This window comes from Protopterus annectens, chromosome 3.part1, assembly GCF_019279795.1.
Source record: "Protopterus annectens isolate FY-2018-M chromosome 3.part1, PAN1.0, whole genome shotgun sequence".
In the NCBI taxonomy this organism is placed as follows: Eukaryota; Metazoa; Chordata; order Ceratodontiformes; family Protopteridae; genus Protopterus; species Protopterus annectens.
Window position 1 is genome coordinate 1,728,677,570 of NC_056732.1, and position 22,720 is coordinate 1,728,700,289.

The window sequence follows — 22,720 nt, forward strand, 5'->3', positions numbered from 1 at the left end:
CTTGCTGTGGTACTGAGGATTGTCATAAAAGTAATATTGTTATTAAATGTCAGTCAGTGTGTGAATACACATCTGTCAGTGACTACCTTGCTGAGGTACTGAAGCTTGTCATAAAGTAGCCTAGTTACTAAATGTCAGTCACTGTGTATTGCCTTTTTGTGGAATTGAGGTGTTTCATAATGTAACATTGTTACTAAATGCCAATTAATGTATGTGTGTACCTTACTGCGGTACCAAGGCTCATTATAATGTAACATTATTACTAAATGCCAGTCAGTGTGTGTACATTGCTGTGGTATTGAGGCTTGTCATAATGTAACATCTTTACCAAATTGGCAGTTGGTTTGTGGACCTTGATGCAGTACTAGTGGCTCTATAAGTCTTTGTAATGGTCTGAGTGTCCTAACACTTTATACAGTGATAGTTAAAGGATGCTGGGTGAGCTTGAGGGCTTGTGTGGAAGGGGGCATGGCAGCAATGTGGTCACACCTTACATTCTCCTGGGTAGCACCCCAACTTGAAACTTGCTAGTGGCCCCAAAATGCTAGCACTGGCCCTGCCTCTAGTTCAGATTCTCTCAGCCTCCATTTACCTATTTTTTATTTCTCCAAATTGTTTGGGTTTCTAATACCATGATGGGAATGGACCACATTCCTAAATCAAAATATGATTAAAGATCATAAAGTTAGCATTGTTTCAGTCTTTGATGTCAGCCAGAAGTGCTCTTCACATCACCTGCAGTGTGCCCAGCAATGACTCCTTCTGAAACTCGTATGGAGTTACATGTATCTGTGACATATTCAAGTACGAATGTAAATTCTTTTTTATAAGACCCGTTGCTCCTCCTACTACTACTGGCACTATCTGGGTATCTTTCTTCCACATTGCCCTCATTTCTTCCTGCAAATCCTGGTACTTTATGAGTTTGTGCCTGTCTGTATGTAAGACACTGTATTCACTTGGTGTAGCAATTTCAGTGATCAGTGCTACGTTTATCTTTTTTTCATGGACCATTATATCTGATTTTCTTGCATCTAATTATTGAACTGTTGGTAGTGGATGATCCCATGTGATATAAACTTCATCATTTCCTATGATGCTTTGTGGCTCATGTTTCCAGTACTTTTCAGCTACTTCAGTATTATAATGTTTGCACAATCCCCAGTGTGAAGATTGGGTAGAGATTGGTGAAGGCTGCCAGCCTACCCAAATAGAATTTGGTACATAATTCTGTCAATTGTATATATAAATGTAAAACACAGGGCTTTTTTCTTAGATGAAAGAAAATACTAAAATGTTGAACTTCAAAAATGTGGCAACATTGCCCTCTGCTGTAAAGAAAACAAGTCAAGCCTTTCAAATTTGTCTTTTGAAGTTGAAGCGATTTTATGACTTTCTTTTGATCTTTAATGTTGGCTCTGGCCTGGCTAGATGAAGACATTCTTTCTATTGTTTTTAACCTAAGTGATAATTACTAGAGTGTACATGTGACATGTTTCTTGTTGTTGTATCTTCCTGCCCAGCTGCAAGGTAACAATAGAATGTTGTATCTATTAGCCTGGGAACTCCAGACTAAGTGTCAAAGAAATGATGTAATAGGAACTAACTGAGGATGATGTAATCAGGGAGGGCCCAGCAGACATGTTTCTCAGAAGAGACTCAAAGCATTTTTGTCTTGACATCCTACATTACCAGCACTCTGCCTTATGTTCTATATGTATGTAAGGAGGATTTTAGCACTATGTTTTCTCTTAGGAATAGCTAAAGATTAGAAAGTTTAGACTGTTTTCTGTGATATCAGACCTTTCCTACTGTATTGTTTTAAGTATTTCTCTGTGATCCCTGAACTCTTGAGTAGCAAAGTATTGTAGTAGTATTGTCTTGTGTCTTTATTATTTATTATTAAATATGTTTAAATATTTTAAACGCTTTCAACTGTGGCTGTTTTGTGTAGAGATTATTTAAGCTTTAGAGTACATTGCATGCCTTTGGTAAAACTGTACAAGGCCCCTCTGATAAGCTTTGACTGCTTAGTTACACTACCTGTTTGGATAATAATATTGCACAGTAATAATTGGACACCCTTTTAAGGGCCTGTGAGCATCTGATAAATATTAGCTGGTGGTGGCAATAATTACTACCGTGTAGTCTGGGTATAGGGGCACAGCTGGAGAATCTGTGTCAGCCTTTTCCAGGAGTGGTTGTGAAGTTGTATAAATTCTTATCTCAAAGTGTGTGTGTGTCAGCTACTTGGGCAGGGACACGAATCACTGGTTGGACAGAGATGGTACAGGAGGTTTTAGCTTGCCCAGCTAGGCTGAGATCTGGACCCTATAGCTGTGGCAGTGGAGAGTCTTATTGAAGACCTGGAGAGCAAGGGAGCAACCAGCTCCAGACTGACTGTGATCTCTGTGTGCACTTACGGGAAATTGTACTTTACTGGGTGTATTTGTTATCCTTTCTCCTATATGAGATGCCTTCTCCGGTGTTAGTGGTGAGGATTGAGGCTCCTTTACTGCTGGGCCAGGGCTCTGGCATCACAACCAGTGCAACAGTCTTGCCACATTAATATGTCTTTCAGTATACAGTCCTTCTGCCATCAGTATATCACAACCAGCAACAAGATATGCAAATGTTTCCAATTCTGTTTTACAAAACCTACATTTGTCTCTTTCTCCCACATGTTCAATGGACTTTGTAAAGCAACATATACATAGTCCACTACCTTGACCCACCAATATTAGCCTTTCGTCTTTTGGTTTAAATTCACCTCTCCTTAACCATTCTTGCATCCGATACTGATCAACATGAGGTTGCTCCAAGAGTTTCCTATAGTTGCAACTATATTTATGCATTATCTCCACATTTCTTGCCTTCTCATCTGATCTTCACCTTATATTATTTCTTTTGTTTTTTTGCCACATTCAGTTGCTACCTGATTTTTATCTTCTTCTTGTTCGATTTCCATTCCCACTTGATGCCAATATGCTTCTGCTAAACTAAGCAGGGAAGTCATCTTAGACTTGTTCTCCTCATGTTTCAAAACATTCATTACATTTGGGTCTTGTGAGGTCAGCAGATATGTATGCAGTCCCACTATGAATCACAGATCTATACATGTAATCAATTTTGAGGAGGTCAATACCGCCTTCAGAACGGGGAATATATACTGTTGGTATGCACTGATTTTTACAAATCATTTGATGAGCATAAAGCATCCTTCTGGTTTTCCTGTCCAAACTATCCAACACCTTTTGGGGCCAGTCAATCACCAAAAACTGCATGTTAGGACAGGAAGAGGAAATTGGTTTATAGCTTGGACTTTTTAGTATTAATTTTAGCCTTCTAAAATATTTCTTACTGAGTTTTATTAGCATTTGTTCATGTTTTATTGTCGATTCATCATCAGTTCTCAAATACTTATATACTCTCTCTTGCTCAAGTCTTTTATATCACATTCCTGTCCCAAACTGAAGTTTTCTTGGTGCTGCAGCTTTCCTGCTTTAAAACTTACTTTTGCACATTTATCAAGACCAAATGACATTCTTATATCATCTGAAAAAGTTTTGGCCACTTGCAGTTGTACTTTCAGTTCCTCATCAGATGAACTATACAATTTTAAATCATCTAAAAAAGAAGATGAGAAGTCTTTACACTTTGTTGTTTTCTGGGAGCCAAATTACAGTCATGACCTACTCTGTTAAGTAGACAGCTTAATAGGTTAAGGCAAGACAAAAGAGCAGAGGTGACAAAGATTCACCCTGGAATATCCCCCTTTAGAATTTTTATCCCTGAAATAACAATTTGTCCTTTATCATGGCTTAATTGTAAAATGGTATGCCACTGTTTCATGCTTGCTGTAATGCAATCAATCAGTGTAGAGTGTATCGTATACATTTTTAAGTACTCTTTTTTTTTTATCCATGAATGTGGGATACTATCAAATACTTTTTTGTAGTCTAGCCATGCCATACTTAGATTCTTCTGTTTTTTGCAGTTCTCCATTATGACTTTATTCAACATCAAATGATCCTTTGTTCCATATGACATTCTTTAATTACCTTTTTTCTACTGCCATGATTGAGTTCTCTTCCAAATGACTATAAACTCTGTCAGCATCAATTCCAGTGTATAGTTTGTACATTGCCAGAAGGGAAGTTACTGTTCTATAGTTTTTATGATGGCTTACAAGTTTACATTTAAGTAGGAGTATTGTTTTTCCTGTTGTTATCCAGGCTGGTGTCTGTTCAGGGTGTGCATATAAATCGTTCTTACTTATGGCTAAATCTTCATGTAAAGATGCTAATACTTTTAACCAGAAGTTGGGTACTGCACCTGGGTCTTGGGGTTTTCAGTTAGGATCTTTTCTTAATTTTGTTTCAGTCTCTCTGGCCGTTACTTCATCCCATTGTGTATCTGGTCAACTTCTTAGTCTTTCTTTCACTTCTATCCATTTAGCATCTTTTTTATGTTCCACAGGGTCTTCATAGATATTTCTCCAAAATGTATCTTTTTCTCATTTTTTGGTGGTGTTTCAATTCCTTTTGCTTTGTTTCCCAATTCTCTATAAAACGTTTTTGAGTCCTCAATAAATTGCTTGTTTTGTACTTTACCTTTACATTTATCTGTGTATCTTCTAAGTTTTTCTGTCTGTGCTGATACTTTTAGTTTATTATTTGTGATAGTGCATGATAACTTCTTATCTGTTCTGATACTGTGCATTGCTTTAATCATGTCTATCTTTCTGAGTATTTTTCTTGATCTGTTCCCTCTTCTATACTCTTCCAACAGTGACATTTCTTGTCTTAACTGCTTTATACTTTTCTCTAACCGATACTTCCACAATGGCATTTGATTTCTCCCCTTCCCTTTCCTTACTACCCTGTTCCTGTGGTTGGACTTTAACTGTTATTAATTTAGCCACACAGTAATATATCCTATTTAATTTTGTTATATGGGAAGAATATTTTTGTACAGTCCTAATTACTGTGTTCATTTGTTTTATCAAACTTTTGGGGTTTTATGACTTTCTGTAGTCTAATTCTTGTATTGCTCTTAATATGTTTGTCTATCACTATTAAATCAAGCAATTTTTCTCTTAGATCATTTTCTTCTACATTGAGAGCATATTCTTTGTCCTTATTCTGTAGATAGTTAGACAACATCTTCCTTTACAACATTCTCTTTGGTTTCATCCTGTGTCATCCATTGCTCTTTAATATGGGAACTCACCGGCCTGACACCCAACAGCATTGGCTGTATCAGAGTTGCCACAGTTTCCTGTCCCTCCCCTTGCAGTGTAACTCCAGCTTGTATTGGTTTCCCTTGTAAGGCCACAAAGTATCTTCATCTGGCAGCTGATCAGATGTTTCCCACTCCACTAGTTTTGCCTTTATTTGCAGATCCATTGCTCTATCATGTTATGCTATTTTCTGAGTTAGATTTTCTACACTAAATCTTTCACTTTGCAAGTAATCCTTAATGTCAGTTTCTATTTCTTTAACTTTTCCATTACGAATCATCTTTTCTACTTTTCCTCTTTTTTTTCTTATTTTTTGTATTGTAAAAATTTCCATGTCTGGATGCCTTTGCTTATATTTCTCTTCAAAAATCTTTGGTGTTGCTCTTTTTGTATTGATTAATTTTGCTTTTGCCTTTGCATAAATATAACAGCAAATTAAATCTCTTTTTCTTTCCCATGTCCATATTACTTCTTCAGATGTCATCTGATCCTCCTATTTCTCCTTACTTTGGGGACTCATTATTCCATCATGATATTATATAACCTGTATAAGACTTTCTACAATAAATACTTCACTTCACAAGTATTTCATCCATACCTCTCAACCTCTTAGAGCAAGAAATCTGGACAAATCCATAAATAAAAGTGGATGTCCTAAGCCAGGAAACACACCATAAGCTCAACACAGCAGGAAAGTGCACTTGTAGGATTTTGTAAAATCTTTTAGAAGATTTGAGAGATTTTTATTGGATAATTAAATTAAATGCCTTGGAAGCACCAGGTTTAAATGATTATTTATCCCTGGTGCCTATTTTATGGAAAAGGGCATTCATATCATTAATTTCATAAATTCTCTAACTTACTAATTCCTTAATTCACTCATTCATGTTTATTTTTATCCAATTGTGGACATTTTGTAAAAAATATATACTTCAACATAATGTATTTAAACATCTAATTGATTAATTGATTGATTGAGTGTCTTGGTTTAAATTATTTGATTCTATGGAAACATGTATTTGGTTCTGAGAATGTCCCCTAACTGTTGTACAGGGGAAGAAAGTGCTTAACCTGGTTCGTTTGATTTTATATGATGGTGTTCTATGAATAAAAGATTTTACAAAATCCTACAAGTGCACTTTCCTGCTGTGTGGAGCTTATGGTGTGTTTCCTGGCTTAGGACATCTGTTTTTCATTTTCCTGGTACCTGTTTGATGTCCTTCACCAACGGTCTTTCTGGATTATAAATAAAAGTGGGACAAAGGCCCACAAATAGGGACAATTTTGAAATATTCCTCTTGCAAACTTAGAAAGTTGATAGAATAAAAGGTTTTGCATTAGCATGAATTTTCTGGAGTATGAAGTCTGAAACTCAAATGTCTGTCATTATTTTCCAACTTCAGTCTTTAATGATTTGCAACTAATTTGCCAAAAAATACACAATTTTATGAAAAAAAGACCAAAATATGAAGCAAAAATCTGTATAGTTGAGAGGTATGATTCCATCACTTCATCTAATATTTTTTTAACTTCTACTTTACTAATCCTCTGTTTTATGTTCCCTTTTTGTGATCTTATTTGTTTAATTGTGAAATGTTCCATATCTGGATGCCTTTGCCTGTATTTTTCTTTGAATATCTTTGGGGCTGCCTTTTTGTGTTGATTAATTTAGCTTTCTCCTTTGCATAAATATTGCACATATCAGATCTCTCTTTCTTTTCCATGTCTGTATTTCTTTTTTTACTTTTCAAAGGTCTCTAGATTTACTCCTTATATTTACTTGCTTCCTCAGTTGCTTCTTTTTCCAAATGGACCAAGGTTTCTTGGCCTATATACTGTTTTTCATGAATCTGTTGTAATAATGAACCCACATTTTTATTTGAAGCTTCTGACAGTTTTTCTTGTGGGAGTATTTTTTCTTTCCTCTAATTTCTCTCAATCTTTTTGTATATCTTCTGTTTGGAAATTCTAGGCTACATAACTTCTTTCTTATTCTCAAAAGTCTACTATATAATCTTTAGGGCTCTTTTTTCACCTATCAGTTTTTGTGATTTTTGTTCAATGTTACTTCCTTCTGCAGTTGGGGAGGACATCCTCTCCCTGGGCCTAGCCTAGTCTCATTGTAGGAATATTTCTGTGTCCTGAGGATTCTACACTGTCATTTTTTTCCAGTCCTGGTACCAGTGCATGTACCAGGATTGGGCAGTTTTTATCCTGGGTCTTGTGCACCCAGCTATCTTTTATTTTTTAAACTACTTCTGCTCATAGATTCATAGGTTTGTACTAGGCTAACTGCCCTTGTGAGCCATTGTAAGCCTAGCCGATTATCCCTTGTGAGACTCAAACTCTGCACCTTGTGTTGGGAAGGCAAACACCTTAACCATTAGGCCACCCTCCCAACCCCTGATATACTCTATATAAAATACAGTCTATATATATCAGTGTTGTCTTGGTGAGATTTTGCAAAAAAAAAAAAAAAACAGGGTTCACCTTCTGAAGGTACTCACCAAGACTTGAGGATGAATTCAATTTCTGCAATACTACTCTCTTTTGCTTGCTGATTTTATCATCTCTCCATTCGTATCCCTTTACCTACTATGTGACTCTTGGCATGTCACTTAAACAGACAGTGCTCTCAGGTCACCACAGAAAAGGGTCATATTTCCAGTGGACATACAAGGCAAACATTAAATAAAATAAATACATAGGATATAAGTAGACAAGGTTTGTTACACAACTCTGAGAATGATCAAGTAGGTAAGGACAGAGACAGTGAAAGCCAGTTTACAAACCCTCTTAGAGAAAGGTGGAATTGCTTGTATGACAGCAAGTGTATTAAATTCAACAATGGGCCTAGCTTGTCCTTGTGGCAGAGCAGAGTGCTCTCTAGACAGGGAATCCTGCTCCTCTTCAAGTAGCAGCATTTGTGGAACTGCTTATGAGAGAGTTAGGCTGGGGAAACTCCAATGGACTGGCAGTCTGGCCCACTCTCTAATGTTTAACTCTCACCTTCAGGGGATTGAACAATCTGATACAGCACCCTGCAACAAAACTAATGGCCAGAGGGCTCTCTTAATCTGAGGACATCTGTCTCTCAATCTAGGATGAAATCAAATGAGCAGATGAGACACGGGTAACTGCACCACTGGGCAGGTCCTGTCACATGCTTTTTGAGGCAGGGCACATCCAGAACATACCTCCAATTGCCCCTATCTTGGATCACAGGAGTAGTCTTTAGGAGAATACTTTCCCTATCTCTAAGAATGGAAGAACTTCCATAACTTTGTGGTCCAGAAGCTGTTGAAGAATGACTGGAACATGGAGTAACAGATTGTCTGTGAGAGGTGACATTCAAGGAAAGAAAGGAAACTGAGCAAAAGTTATGGTTCAACCATCATCTCTTACCTATCTGCTGAAGTCCAGAAGGACCACTGCTACTGGAAGAAGGAGGCTACCCCACTCAGAATGTTTGGGGATACAAACAGCAGGATGGTGCTGTCACAGCTGAGATGTTACATTGTTTTTGCATGAAAGTGGCCACTCTTTGGCCTTCATCACATTTGCCTAAGATTACTTCTATTCTCTATGTATGGGCTTTTTTTTTTTCAAATTGCTCTAATGCTCTTGTTTCATTTGCCTCATGCAAAGGCCAGGATCTTTGAGGGTACTTCCTGGCATACTTGGGTACTAGGAATGAAAATGCTTTCTGACCAATTGAATTTCCTGCCTATTATTTCTATACAGCCATGCATTACTATGGATAGTAGTCTCTCCAGCAGCAGCTACATCTCATTAATTAACTGCATCATATCTACATTAAATAGTGCAGTCTGAGATAATATAACTACCTTATCCCTTAAAGAATACTTCTTTATATATACAGCAGTGTATTCTACCTGTTTCAAATTCTTCTTTATAATGAACCACTTGAGTTTCTTTATGTTTTGCTTTTATACCGAGGGTAACAGATGACTGCATCTTCTTTCTAAACCTTGAGAAAGGAAAGAATCCTGAATGCTGTCCTAAGCAAGGTGGAGGGGATGAGCAAGTCCAGGAGGAGATGTCATTGGACAAAAATGATCATGGCATGGGGGTGACTCAGAAAAGGAGGAAGGTTTAGAACATAAGGAGGAAGACAATGATTTTGGGGTTTAGAGGAGTGCATTACAATAAGGTGGGATACATATGGCTGTGGATAAGTACTGGATGAAGAGGAAAATGTGGACGCGCATGATGGCAAAGCTTAGTTATTAGTTCAAAATGGCATTTGAGAGATAGAAAGGAGGGGTGGATGAGGCAAATTACAAGACATCAACACAAACTAATGAAAGGAGGGTGGGCAGCAGAGATCAAAGCTGAAATGGATTTTGCAGAAGAGATCAAGGACAGAACCAGTGCTTCGTTAGGTGTAGTCCGTGAAGAAGATATGGAGGGTCAGAATGAGCAAAAGTGGAAGGCAAAGCATAGAAAATGTGACCAAGCTGAGGTTTTCATGAATGCTCCAATTCAATCCTTAAAGTGGAACATAAGGAAGGCACTATTCTGAATGGAAGATATAGCAAAGTGCAGAGACAAGTGGCTTCACTATAAGAGAATAAAGCAATGAGATGAAACTGCCTCTCAGGAACCTTGGAAATGTGGCCAGAGTGCTGACACATCCCTTCACAGTGGCTGTCAGTATATCATTGGCTAATGGGGAAGTGCCTGAGGAATGGATGACATCAAGTGTGGTGGCCTTAAGTAAGGGAGGAGCAGGAAAACACATATAAGTTTACTTCTGACAACACCATAACATTTATTTTTTAACTGTTGGTTGTTACTGATAGGATATATTAAAGTGCCCTATTTACCACCTATTCTTGTGTTTATTCTGCTTGTAACTCATGATATAGGTATGTGAAAATATTATCTGAGTTGGGTTATGCAATAATATGTTCACTTGTTTTTCTTAGTTTTGTACATTTTAGTAATGACATGGTTGTTCAAAATAACAGTACAGGGAGCTATTGACTTGTTAGCAGTGGTAGGAAAGATCATGAAGAAAACCCTGGCAGAAGGTAAGCTGCATTGTTAGAAGACAGTATTGCCCTTACAAACATATAACAAACAAATAACAAAAACAAACTCACCTCTGGCAATTACTCAAATACAGAAAAATGTTTCCCAGCTGGGGCCATTTCCTTGTCTTAAAAATAACATTCAAAAATGTTATACATTTACAAACCTACACCTTGTTTCTTCCTAGAGCCTTCTTTACTAGCACTTGCAATAGCAGTTTCAAAGACTGAAAGTTTATTTCCCTTACTAACTTTTCCTACTACTCATGCTTAATCTGTATACTGTCAGATTAAACCATTTTCCCTCCCTATACTTTCCCGTTTTTCAGATTTATTGTATACTTTTTTTCATATGTTTATTAAGACCAATTTTTGATTGTTTGTTGTAATGTTTGTTTGCATAAAATTATGTCAGTCTACCAAAACTGAATATTATCTGCTTTGTACTATTCTATTTGTGACAATGATGTTAATATTTTATAAGTTCTTGGAGGTTTTTCCCTGGGCCTCCACTGAAAATGGGTCTCTGACCCAGTGGACTTTCCTGGTAAATAAATAAATAAACTTACTGTTAATACTTCAAAACCCTCAGTCACATTTTTAGGACATATAAGAAGTTAGTTTACAGTACTACTCCTGTTTGACTTCACTAAAGCATCTCTCTTGATCAACAAACTTGGGTTCAGACTATTCCTGTACAGATACTACCATCCTTTGCCTAAATCATTACATTTCAAAACTCATATTACACAGGGTTGATGATTTCACTTTACTATTAAGTTGAATGTGGCAATGTTTTACCCTAGCTACCTTGGAATGATCTTTCCTAAAGCTTCTGCTTCCTGGAAAAGTCTTCCTGGCCAGTTTGCTGAACAACAGCTTATGCCAGTAGTTAGAAAACAATTCAAAGCTAATACCCTGGATTAGAATAAACCCAGACGACAACGCAGATTAAAAAACAAAGAAATAAGACTGAATATCTATTCCAGACAACAAACAGCATTCAAAGGAAGAGAAAAAAGCAACAGATTATTTTTTAAAACAGGATTAACTAAGACAACTGAAGCCGTGTGGTACTGTAGCTCTGCAGTCATACATAAAGTCTGAAAATCTACCAAGCAGCAAGATGTCAAAAGAAGAAAATAATATGGAGACTTTACAACTAAGACCAACTTCTCGCTACTGACCTCACCAAAGACACAACTCCAAAAAGACAAAGAACAAATAACCTGACAACACTAAATCTGAAAATAAAACCAAGTCAGAACAGCCAGCTAGCCTGGAAGACATCAAAATGGCTTTGCTACCTATTCAGCAAGCAATACAGGACTTATCCACACTGTTTCAAACATTTGGGGATTCATTTAATCAAATCCTAAAGAGAATCGATAAATCTGAGGCAAAAATACTAGAAAATGAAATAAAATAGAAAATGAAATAAAAATAGACTCTATCTCAGAGAACTGATTCCCATGACAAAGAACTGCAAAGTTTACAAGCAAAAATAGCAGCTATAGAAGCAAGAGCTCAGAGAAACAATATTATCATAAGGGGAATCCCTGAAACTGTGACATACAATAATCTAATACCAACTATTAAACTCATAATAAAATCTCTGCTAGATGATACTAAAGAAACACAAGTAATAACAGAGAGAGTCCATGGAGCTCTGAGAGAAGTTCAATCACCTTTGAGACCAAGACCTGTTTACATTAAAATTCTAAACTATCAAGATGTAAATAAAATACTATTTGTAGCCAAGAAGAAAGGGACACTCACCTGGATTAATAATAAAATTTAATTTGCTCAAGATCTGCCCATCCAGATAAGGCAAGCAAGGCAACGTCTATCTCCATACTGCAAGTTTCTGATAGAAAAGAAAATTAAATTCCAGATGAAATATCCAAACCTTCTAATTTTCAATGTAAAAGATGTTAAATACATGGTCGCTAACCCCAAAAAGAAGCAAGAGAGACATTTTTACCTGTTTTCAAGCAGATTCCACCTCCAGAAATGAAATAGGCCCTTAAAGCAATGAAGGGAGTCACGAGGAACACAGGAAAGGGAAGAAAAAACAGGTAGGAACTAAAATTCAACTGACATTTCCAATGTGCAGTTTATATGAAGACTCCACTTCCTGGGACTCCAGTATGTAAAAGCATTCCTCCTTCGAGCTCAAAGGCTCCATTACAAATCCAAAATGACCTGAAATGAAGACACAGCAAGACCAAGAAGCACAGAAATCAGCATGAATCAACTAATAAGGTAATACTTGACTGAAAGATGACCAGAAACCTGCAAAACAAGATTCTGAAGAATTTGAAGAATAAGGTACTGTTTTAATAAAACTGAGACTTTGACTCTAATGAAGACTTATCATAAATAATCCAGTTTTAACCACTGCATGAGAGACTGGCAAATCCAGCCTAAATAAATGATTTATGATAGAAATAATGATGTTTGGCTGGAATAACTGTAGGAATGAGAGTAAAAACATTTTAGAGAAAAGAAAATACATGAACGTACTAATACAACCTATTTGGCTGCAGAAAACATAAATATAAACTAAACATGCAAGCTTTAACAGAATATATATCTGTCTAAGCTTGAAAACATTTTTTCTCTTCCCCTCATATTCCCACTTCTATTTATAGATGCCAATAATGCAATTTGAATCTGTTATAGATTGTTACAGAAGACTGTCTAGGCACTGAAGCTGGGAAGTTTATCTATATAAAGGAAGCGGGGAAGGTAAGAGAAGTATAAGGAGAAGAAACATGTAAACATGGCAAGTCTGGTTTAAAATTTATGTTATATTGTTGTATGCCTTGTTAGATTTAACTGAGGATTTGATTATTAACATGCTGTTCAAAATTGTATTAGGAGAAATAGGTCATAATCTTAAATGCTATAAGTTCTGTACTTTAACCACATTACTCTAATTGTATTATAGTTTAAAGGATAAGACTAGGGACATGACTCAGCAGTGTTTTTTAGGGAACTAGTTTGTTAAGCTTTTTCTGTATTGTATATAGTAACGTAAGGGGGCTACCATGTTCTGAATCTACACACAAAGAGAAAACACAATTTAACATCAGAGGGAAACTTATAGTACACATTAAATTCACACCATAGTCCCCTAATTATTCCTGGTCCAGGGGCATGGTGGGGATGGGAATAGTTGGACACTCTACATATTCCCCTAATTATTCCTGGTCCAGGGGCATGGTGGGGACGGGAATAGTTGGACACTCTACATATTCCCCCCCTATTCCTCCAGGTCCAGGGGGTGGGTGGGGGAATAGTTGGACACTCTACAGCAACACATACAAAGATCATAAAACTAAGTTAACATACAGAACAGGTAAAACAAACATGCTTATCACATAAAAGTGGGAAATTGAGATGTGGAATGTTAAAGAACTCCAAAATAAAGAAAAAAGGAAATTATTTTTGCATCTAACCTTGAAAACCAAAGCTGATCTTTTATTAATACAAGAAATGCATTATCTACAGGACAATGGACAGACATTGCTAAAAAGAAGTGGATAAGACAAATTATAGCTTCAGGGGATAAAACTAACAGTGCTGGTGTAGCCATAATAATCAAAAATCAATTTCAGGATAAAATACTTGAAACTAAGACTGATAAAGATGTAAGTTGGTGCTACATAACATTCACCAATCCTGTATTACCTAAACCTGTAATGGTGCTAAATATATATGCGCCTTGTAGCAACCAACATCACTTTTTTATGTCATTGTACCCTATTCTAAACAAACTTGAAGATCACTATCTAATAATTGGTGGTGACAGGAACACATATCAAAACCCAAAAAAAGACAAATCAAACCCGAACAAATCACATAATAGACGAGCTACAATAACTTTAAATTAATTTAAACAAGACTTCAAACTGTATGACCCTTTCAAATATGGGAAAAAAGATAATAAAACTGTGAAATTCACATGCTACTCCCAATGTCACAAAATGTGGGTGTGAATACACTTCTTTTTAATCTCAGACATAGTCATTAACATGGACCCTACAATAGTCATACACACTAGATTTTTCTCGGATCATTCCAAAGTTACATTGAATATCAACTGGGACAAAAAATGATATCTAGAAAATAGAGGTCATAACTGGTCATTAAATCCTAATCTGCTTACCAAAACAGAGATTGAGGAAATATTAAAAATATCCTTCACAAATATCTCAAACTCCCAAGTACCAATGGATATAGAATGGGCGGGAACCAAAACACAAGTCAGAGGAATATTCATTAAAAAAAACAGCATATTATAAAAAAAATGCAACTAAAAGAGGAACACACAATAAAGGGGAAAATAGAGAAACTTGAAAGAGAATTAATAAATAACCTTAATAATTGGAAGTAGAGCTCCTAAAACTACAAAGAGACCTTTATATGTTTGAAAACAGAAATCTATTTTTTTATGAGACAAGACTGTTGGCTAATTACGCAGAAGAAGCCCAAATTCCATTCAGAGCTTTGGCCAGAATCATCTCTCAACATAAATCTACCTCAAATATAGCAGAAGTAAATTACAAGGACAAACACTATACAAGAAATGAAGAAATTATCAATGTATTTGAACAAATATACACTCAAATATATGGGGAACAAACATTACAAGCCTCTAAGGAAGATAGGGCTCTCTTTCTTCAAAAACTAAAATTCCCTAAACTAGATTTAGATCAACAAAAAAAAAACTAACGGAACCCATTTCTAACAATGAGATAATCACAACAATTAAACATCTAAAATCACACAAGGCCCCAGGACTGGATGGTCTTGCATCAGAATTTTATAAATCCTTCACTCCCCTAATTGCCAAACTATTATAACATGTGCTGAACTATATAATAAATAACACCATAAATGATATTCACTTTAATGCCTCCAAAACTATTTTCATATTAAAAGAACAGGCAGACCCCAAAAACCCAGATAGTTATAGACCCATCTCTCTTTTAAATATAGACACCAAGATCCTGACCTCAATACACACAAATAGATTAAAAAGCCTGACAGAGAAAATCATTTCTCCAGAACAATCTGGGTTTACACCACATAGACAGACCAGTGATAACACACTAACATTGGAAGCATTAATATCCTTTGCAAATCAGAGGAATACTAACATCGTCACGTGTAGTAGATAGCCACAAGTCATTCATTTGGTCAATCTAAAATCTTACTTCAATTGCCTCATCATTTTGATACCTAATATAATATGGAGATCATCCAAATTCTCTATAGCAACCCATACACATCCCTATATGTAAATAAAACATAAATCATTTCTCCAGAACAATCTGGGTTTACACCACGTAGACAGACCAGTAATAACACACTTACAATGGAAGCATTAATATCCTTTGCAAATCAGAGGAATACTAACATCTACGTAATGGTAGTAGATGCCCACAAGTCATTTGACGGGGTCAATCTAGAATTCTTACTTCAAACATTGCCTCATTTTGACATACCTAATAATTTCATGGAGATCATCCAAATTCTCTATAGCAACCCATACACATCCCTATATATAAATAAAACATGGTCAAAGAGAATTTTGATAATGGGTAACCTTGTCTTGTTCCATTTTTTTATCACCCTTTCTATTCAACTTATACCTAGAACCCATGTTTCTATATATTAAACAAAATACATATCATAACCCCCCTCAACACATAACTTTAAAGTTTATTTCTCTGCCTTCACAGATGATTTAAACATATACTTTACTACACCAAACTCAGACATGACCAAAATAATAAATACAATTGAACAATTTTCGTACATGTCTAACTACAAACTAAACCTTAATAAAACCAATATATTCCCCTTAAGGCCACCCAGACTTATCTCATTAATACCACTATTAGACACAATAAAAATAAAAGAGGAAACTAAATACCTGGGCATTACTTTCTTCTAGAACAACAAGGAATTCTACCAACATGACATAACTCTTAAATGGCAAAGCACAACACAAGACTGTATAAGGTGGAATAACCTTAAGCTACCATTTTTGGCTAAAGCATCAATAATTAAAATGAACATACTACCTAGACTATTATATATATTTATGACATCACAGATAACTATACATAATAAATTCTTCAGACAAATTCATACCTTCCTAGCAAAATTTATATGGGAAGGTAAAAAGACCAGAATCTCCTATAAAAAACTAACACTTTCCAAAAACAAAGGGGGTCTGAACCTGTCAGATTTCAAAACTTACTACTCTATTTTAATCAACACTAACAGAATACTGAGAATAGCAGAGCATAATTCGTCAGCAAAAACTTGGTCACTGTCTTGGGTGGCAATATACTACAGATACATTAAAACACTAAAAAAAGTCCAAACAGCAGGTGTAGAAAAGCCAGATGTACTGATGAACCAACACAAAGTAAATCCAATAACAAAAAGGCACAGCACAACCATCCATATAAAACAGGGTTTATTACATCAAGCTTTCGAGTCAAAACACTTTTTCAAGAATATCACAGAATAAATATAAAACACCAGCCAATCACATAACATATCTTATAAACACATTATATAATTATAAGTATAATTATATAATGTGTTTATGAGATATGTTATGTGATTGGCTGGTGTTTTATAATTATTCTATATTTATTTTATATTTATTCTGTGGTTTTAATGTATTGAAAGCTTGATGTAATAAACCCTGTTTTATATGGATGGTCATGCTGTGCCTTTTTGTTATTACATTAAAACACTAGACATCAATCCCAAAGTACTCCCCTTCTTAAACAAAAAAAGATTTACAAGCTTACAACATTAAAGATCCTCTAAAACATTCTATAAATATAACACAAAAACTCTTTCACTCCTTAAACCTTGGGCAAGCTGTGTTAATACTACAACCCCTCCATTAAAATCCAAATTTAAAAATAAATAAGATGCTAAACCTAGATTCCTTCCCTCAGTTAAAGGACAAAAGGATCCAAGATATTTACCCATTCCTCAACTGTACAATACAAGCAATGAGAAGCAACCTAAATCTACCCAGAGCATACATAATAATTCTAAGACAAATCAAAGAACTGTATTCCAGTTACCTCCAAAACCTTACCATACTCAATAGTGACCTGGAAAACTGTACCCTACTTTGGAAGACTATTCTCATGACAAGGAAAACAATAATGAACTCACACAAAATGATAGGTGAAATCAAATTCCAGAAGGACCTTTTTTCTCTAATTATTGGAGAAAATTAAAACCAGACTTGGACGACCAGCAAATAGGAAATGCAATCAACCTAACAGTTAAAATGATACCACTTAAACTCTTACATGCAGCTTATGATTAATAATAATGCATATTTCACCCCTGCAATACTTCACAAATTCAATGCATCAAAATCTCCATACTGTCCACACTGCAAAGATCAGGTAGCAGACCTAATGCAGATGTTCTGGAGCTGCAAATGTGTCTAAGTTTTGGAATTCCCTTAAGCTCCAACTGCAAAAGAATGGGGCATCAATCATCAACACTAACATGGGAATTTATCCTTTTACATATTCTCTCATCTACCATCTCAGAAAAACAAGCAAATTCACTTATAATTATTTTCTTATTAATGAAGCTATATATAGCTCTCAAATGGTTAGATCCTATAAGTATCTCTTGGGAGGAATTCAAGAAAATAGCTATTAAACATCTTTTAGCTCATAAAATAGTAATGGTCTTAAGAAACAAAAGCATGAAATCCCGAGCAATTTGGGAGCAGACATTTAACATCTTATTAGCATTAAACATCATGCATACTACAGAGTAATATATCATAAGGGAAACTAAAAATATACCCACGATCACACAGCATAACTATGGACTTGAAATCATTATTGTATTTGTTGTTTTGATATTAACAAAATGGATTGGGAAAGCATCTATGTATATAATGTAAATATATATGTTATATGACCTGCATGTTTCTATATTGACTACAATGTATAACACTCAGTTATGGTCATGTTGTAAGAATGGAATGTATATGATTTATTTAAATGCAAAATGAAAATAAAAATTATTGAAAAAAAAGAGAAAACAATTAAAACTTTACTTAATGAATGACAATAAAGTGACATATTTTTGAGATATTGGATAAAAATCTATAAAAAAATCAATGCTTTATTTATCACATCATTTCATGCAGTTATTTAAAATGACTTTAATACTTCTTTGTTGCCAAGTGTATTTTTCAATTTGTTTCTCTATCTCTGACACACACACACACACACACACACACATGTTTGCTGTTCTTTCTGTAAACTGTTTTCTGCTGCAAAATTTAACATTTACTCATTTTATACATGTGCCATTTTACGTCTCATGTAGCTTTATGAAATGGAAGCACCTTGTTGTCCCTCTTCAAGGTAAATCTTGATGAGTGGTTGGGTAATAGAAAGTTCACCCCGGGGATTACTCCAGTGGCTCTACTTGATAGAGGCACTGGGAACTAAAGTCAGGAGGCACGATGCCAGGGCACTTCTATGGGCTAGGCTTGTAAAGGCTCCAGGGCCATTAGCCTAGTACAGACCTATGAACCAATAAAAGTGCCAGAAAAGGACCAACTCACTACCCATGTTAACATGCTATAAATAAATAAACATCAGCTATGAGTGAAATCTGATCCAGTGTTATGCCTGGGTTACAAGGCAATTTAACAGAGAACTACATGACTTCACCAAGGTCTATGACTTGGTCTTATACTGGTGGCTGCTACAACACTGCACTGGTTAGGGGTAGGAACACAACTAATGAATGGGAGTGCTGCATGGCCAGCTGGCAAAACACAAGTTTTATGGTGAAAATGATGAGACTGAGAATAAGGAAATGGACTAATGGAATACTACATGGGTCCTTCTTGAGTCTAGTATTCATAAGCATGTTGATATCAAACAATGAGGATACAGAACAGCATCAGCATAGTGACAGCTGAGGATGGGGTAGTCCAAAAGTCATGGCACACAACATGCAAATGCAAAGTACTGTGCTCTGGTCACAATAATCCTTGTTAAATATCTGCTGGGGGAGTATAACTGATGGCAGTGGAGCAAAACATGATCTGGGGGCATTGTACAAATTGAAAAGATTGCCAAGCCTATTTGCCTGTGTTTCTGACATGAAGAAGGCTTATGATTTTGTACCCTTTGTGATGACCCACCACTGGACCAGTAATCAAGGAGCGTCAGTCCTCACCACTGGCAACAGTGGGGGACATACACTGAGTGGATGACAAGGTACACACAGTATTTCCAGATGCAGCTCTCTGCATCAAGTGCAATTTCCCTTAAGAGCACAAAAGAGACCAAAGTCAGTCTGGGTCTGGTTTCTCCCTTTTTCTCCAGATCCCCAGTAAGACTTCCCACTGGTACAGCTATAGAGTTGAGATCTCAGCTGTGTGGCCAAGCCAAGACATTCAGCACCCTCTCTGTCCAACCAGTGCTTTGTGTCCTTGCCCAACTAGCTGACACACACACTCTTTGAGTTTTGATTTACGCACACAAACACACACCTGTGAATGGTTGTCGCAGGTTTACTAGCTATGCCCATTTTTGCCCAGGTAGTTATCACTGCCACCAGCCAACTCCTTATCAGCTACATTAAGACCCTTAACAAAGGGTGTCCAATCTTACTGTGTAATGTTATTATTAATACAGATGGTAGTTTGACCAAGAGCAAGGCTATTAGGAGTGGCCTACACTGTCACCAAATAAATATGCAAGTACTCTCAGAACTTAAATATCTCTACACAGATCAGCCACAGTGAAAGGTTTAAATATATTTGATAATAAATAATACAAGAACAAGACAATAATAAATATATATTCACAGTGACATCAGAGTTCAAAATCACAGGAAATATTTAAAACAACATTGCAGGACAGTCTCAAAGAAAATATCTAAACTAAGCTTCACTATATTACTGACTGAATCTAAGAGTTAATATAACCAATTAACTTAAGAACAAGCATGGCAGATGTGTGCTGAATGTGTCTTCTTTAGTTGTTGTTAGGTCCAAGAATGCTGCCTCTCTCTAAGGGACTTCTTAAATTAATATCTCAAATATTACTGCTGGGATAGCTTGCAGAATGACATCATTTCTTGTCATCTCACTCTATCCCAGGTAAAAGCCCCATGGCTGGAAGCTAGCAGTATTTAGCATCTACTTTTGAAAATACATAAACCTCAGATCTTTGGCAGATGACTGAAGTCATAAAACAGTTTTAGTAATTAGTTCTCTGAAGACAATAAAGAAAGCTTCACAGCACAGACCTGTGTCTCTTGCTGCCATAAAGTAATTTAATTTCAGCTATTTTTCTGAAGTTTTGCTGAACTGAAGTTAACCTCCTGTATTCCAGTTTCCACTGTTAAAATATATTTACAGTGACAACAGTGCATGTACATTTCTGTTCTCTTCCAGCAGGGCACATTGTGGTTACATTAAACAGCACTTTGCAAAAACCATGGTTACATTAAACAGCACTTTGCAAAAACCATTCCAACACACACTTCTGTACCAGCAGTTTGATAAACACACTACATACAACTGTAGTACAGTTGTAACACAAGCATCTTATATAAATCATTTTGATATTCACCAATGACATATAATTATTTACAAAATTCCAGATAACTGTGCTGGCAGTATATCCCTTCATCACACCCTTGTTTGTCATGGAAAAGGTATGAAGTGCTACAACAGAATGGGATTCCTGGGCCACTGTTGTGTGCCATGTAGTCCCTGCATTTGTGGACCAAGAGTTCAGAATGCATTCTGAGTTAAGTAGAATATGTTAAAGATTGGTATATGACTACCACTAGGAAAGTGTATTGTGTCCTGTATTATCCATAACTTTTGGGGATTGGCTATCAAGATACAGCCCAGGTATAAATATGTCCATACTGGGGATATATAAGGTTCATATCTGTATTTTTTAGCACTGATGCTGTTGTCTTTGTCTTAAGTGAGTGTGATCTCTTTTAAGTACAATGAAGTAGATCTCCAGTGAGTGTGGAGCTGATAGGAAGAAAATTAGCACTTCAAATCAGAGATCACGATTCCCTTCCAGAAAAGAATGGCTTCCTCTCTACAGGTGATGGGCAGCAGTTACTTCAACTAGAAGAATTTAAGTACATCAGGTACTGTCCATAAATAACATTCTCTGTGGAAACTGGTATAAGTTAATGCTCACAATACAGGTGGAGCAGGGTTCAAATCTAGCACATAATTTATATGTTTAAGACAGTGTCATATTGAGATTTGTTTTTATGATATAATTATTTAGCTGTTTTTTTCTCTTTCCTCATTTATGCTCATTTATAATTTTGTAATGTTTTCTGAACAGCTAACATCTTTGAATATCAGCAGATATTTATTGCACATAGGTATTCACATATGGATATATATGTATGAATATATGCATGTTATAAGAAGGGGTGGTATAAAGAGAAAGGGGTGAGTGAAAGGAGGGGAAGAGAATAAAAAAGGGAAGGAAATGGAAAAAGAAAAGGAAATAAAAAATATAAAATGAAGGAAAAATCTCTAATTCTTGTACATTTATTCTATATAAGCAAATAAAGTTTAATTTCATTATTTTATCTAGTTATTATAGCTACATAATTATAGTTTACAGTCATATATACTTAAATTAGTAGATTCATATGCTTTTTACTTATCTGGGATTCAAAGTTGTATAATCCCTATCATTCTAAGAGATCTTTCAGCTATATCTTTATTAATGACCTTCACTCTTTTTGTCAACACTCGACCATCATTCAATATGCCGATGATTCCACAATTATCTCCTGCTCTCACACACCTTCATACCCTCACCCAAGAATCCCTCCACTCTGTCGAAAGATGGCTTACCTCTCCTTAGTTACTACTGAACCCTAAGAAAACTAAACTCCTCTGGGTTCTCCTTACCCCCTTATCATAAAACTTTCTTTTCTGTCTCCTTTCTGAATTATACTATCATCTCATCTGAATCTACAACAAACTACTTGGTCTTATAATTGATGACCACCTCAAATTCTATCTACACACTCAGCAGTGCATGAAAAAGACCCATCAGAAACTAGTTCTGCTCTATAGACATAATACATACCTTGCAATTGCTTCCAAACTCTCCCTTGCACAAGCATTTCTATTCCCTACATTGCTCTATGCAGCCCCTATTCTCACACACCTCGAATCAAACATTCTCACTAAACTTGAACTCACCTAAAACAAAATTGCTCAATTTTCCTCCAAACTATCTTACTGCACCCACCATTGCATCACCTTAAAAAACATGCAGTGGCTAGAATTTCATCACCAAATCCTAATACCACAGCTGCTCTTTGC

The 22,720-nt window shown here is 35.9% G+C and overlaps 1 protein-coding gene across 1 annotated transcript in view; it reads left to right on the plus strand.

The window, feature by feature from the left end:
* Positions 1 to 22,720, plus strand: part of LOC122798643 (zinc finger protein 569-like) — a 784,097-nt gene that overhangs the window by 405,360 nt on the left and 356,017 nt on the right. The window lies entirely within an intron of this gene.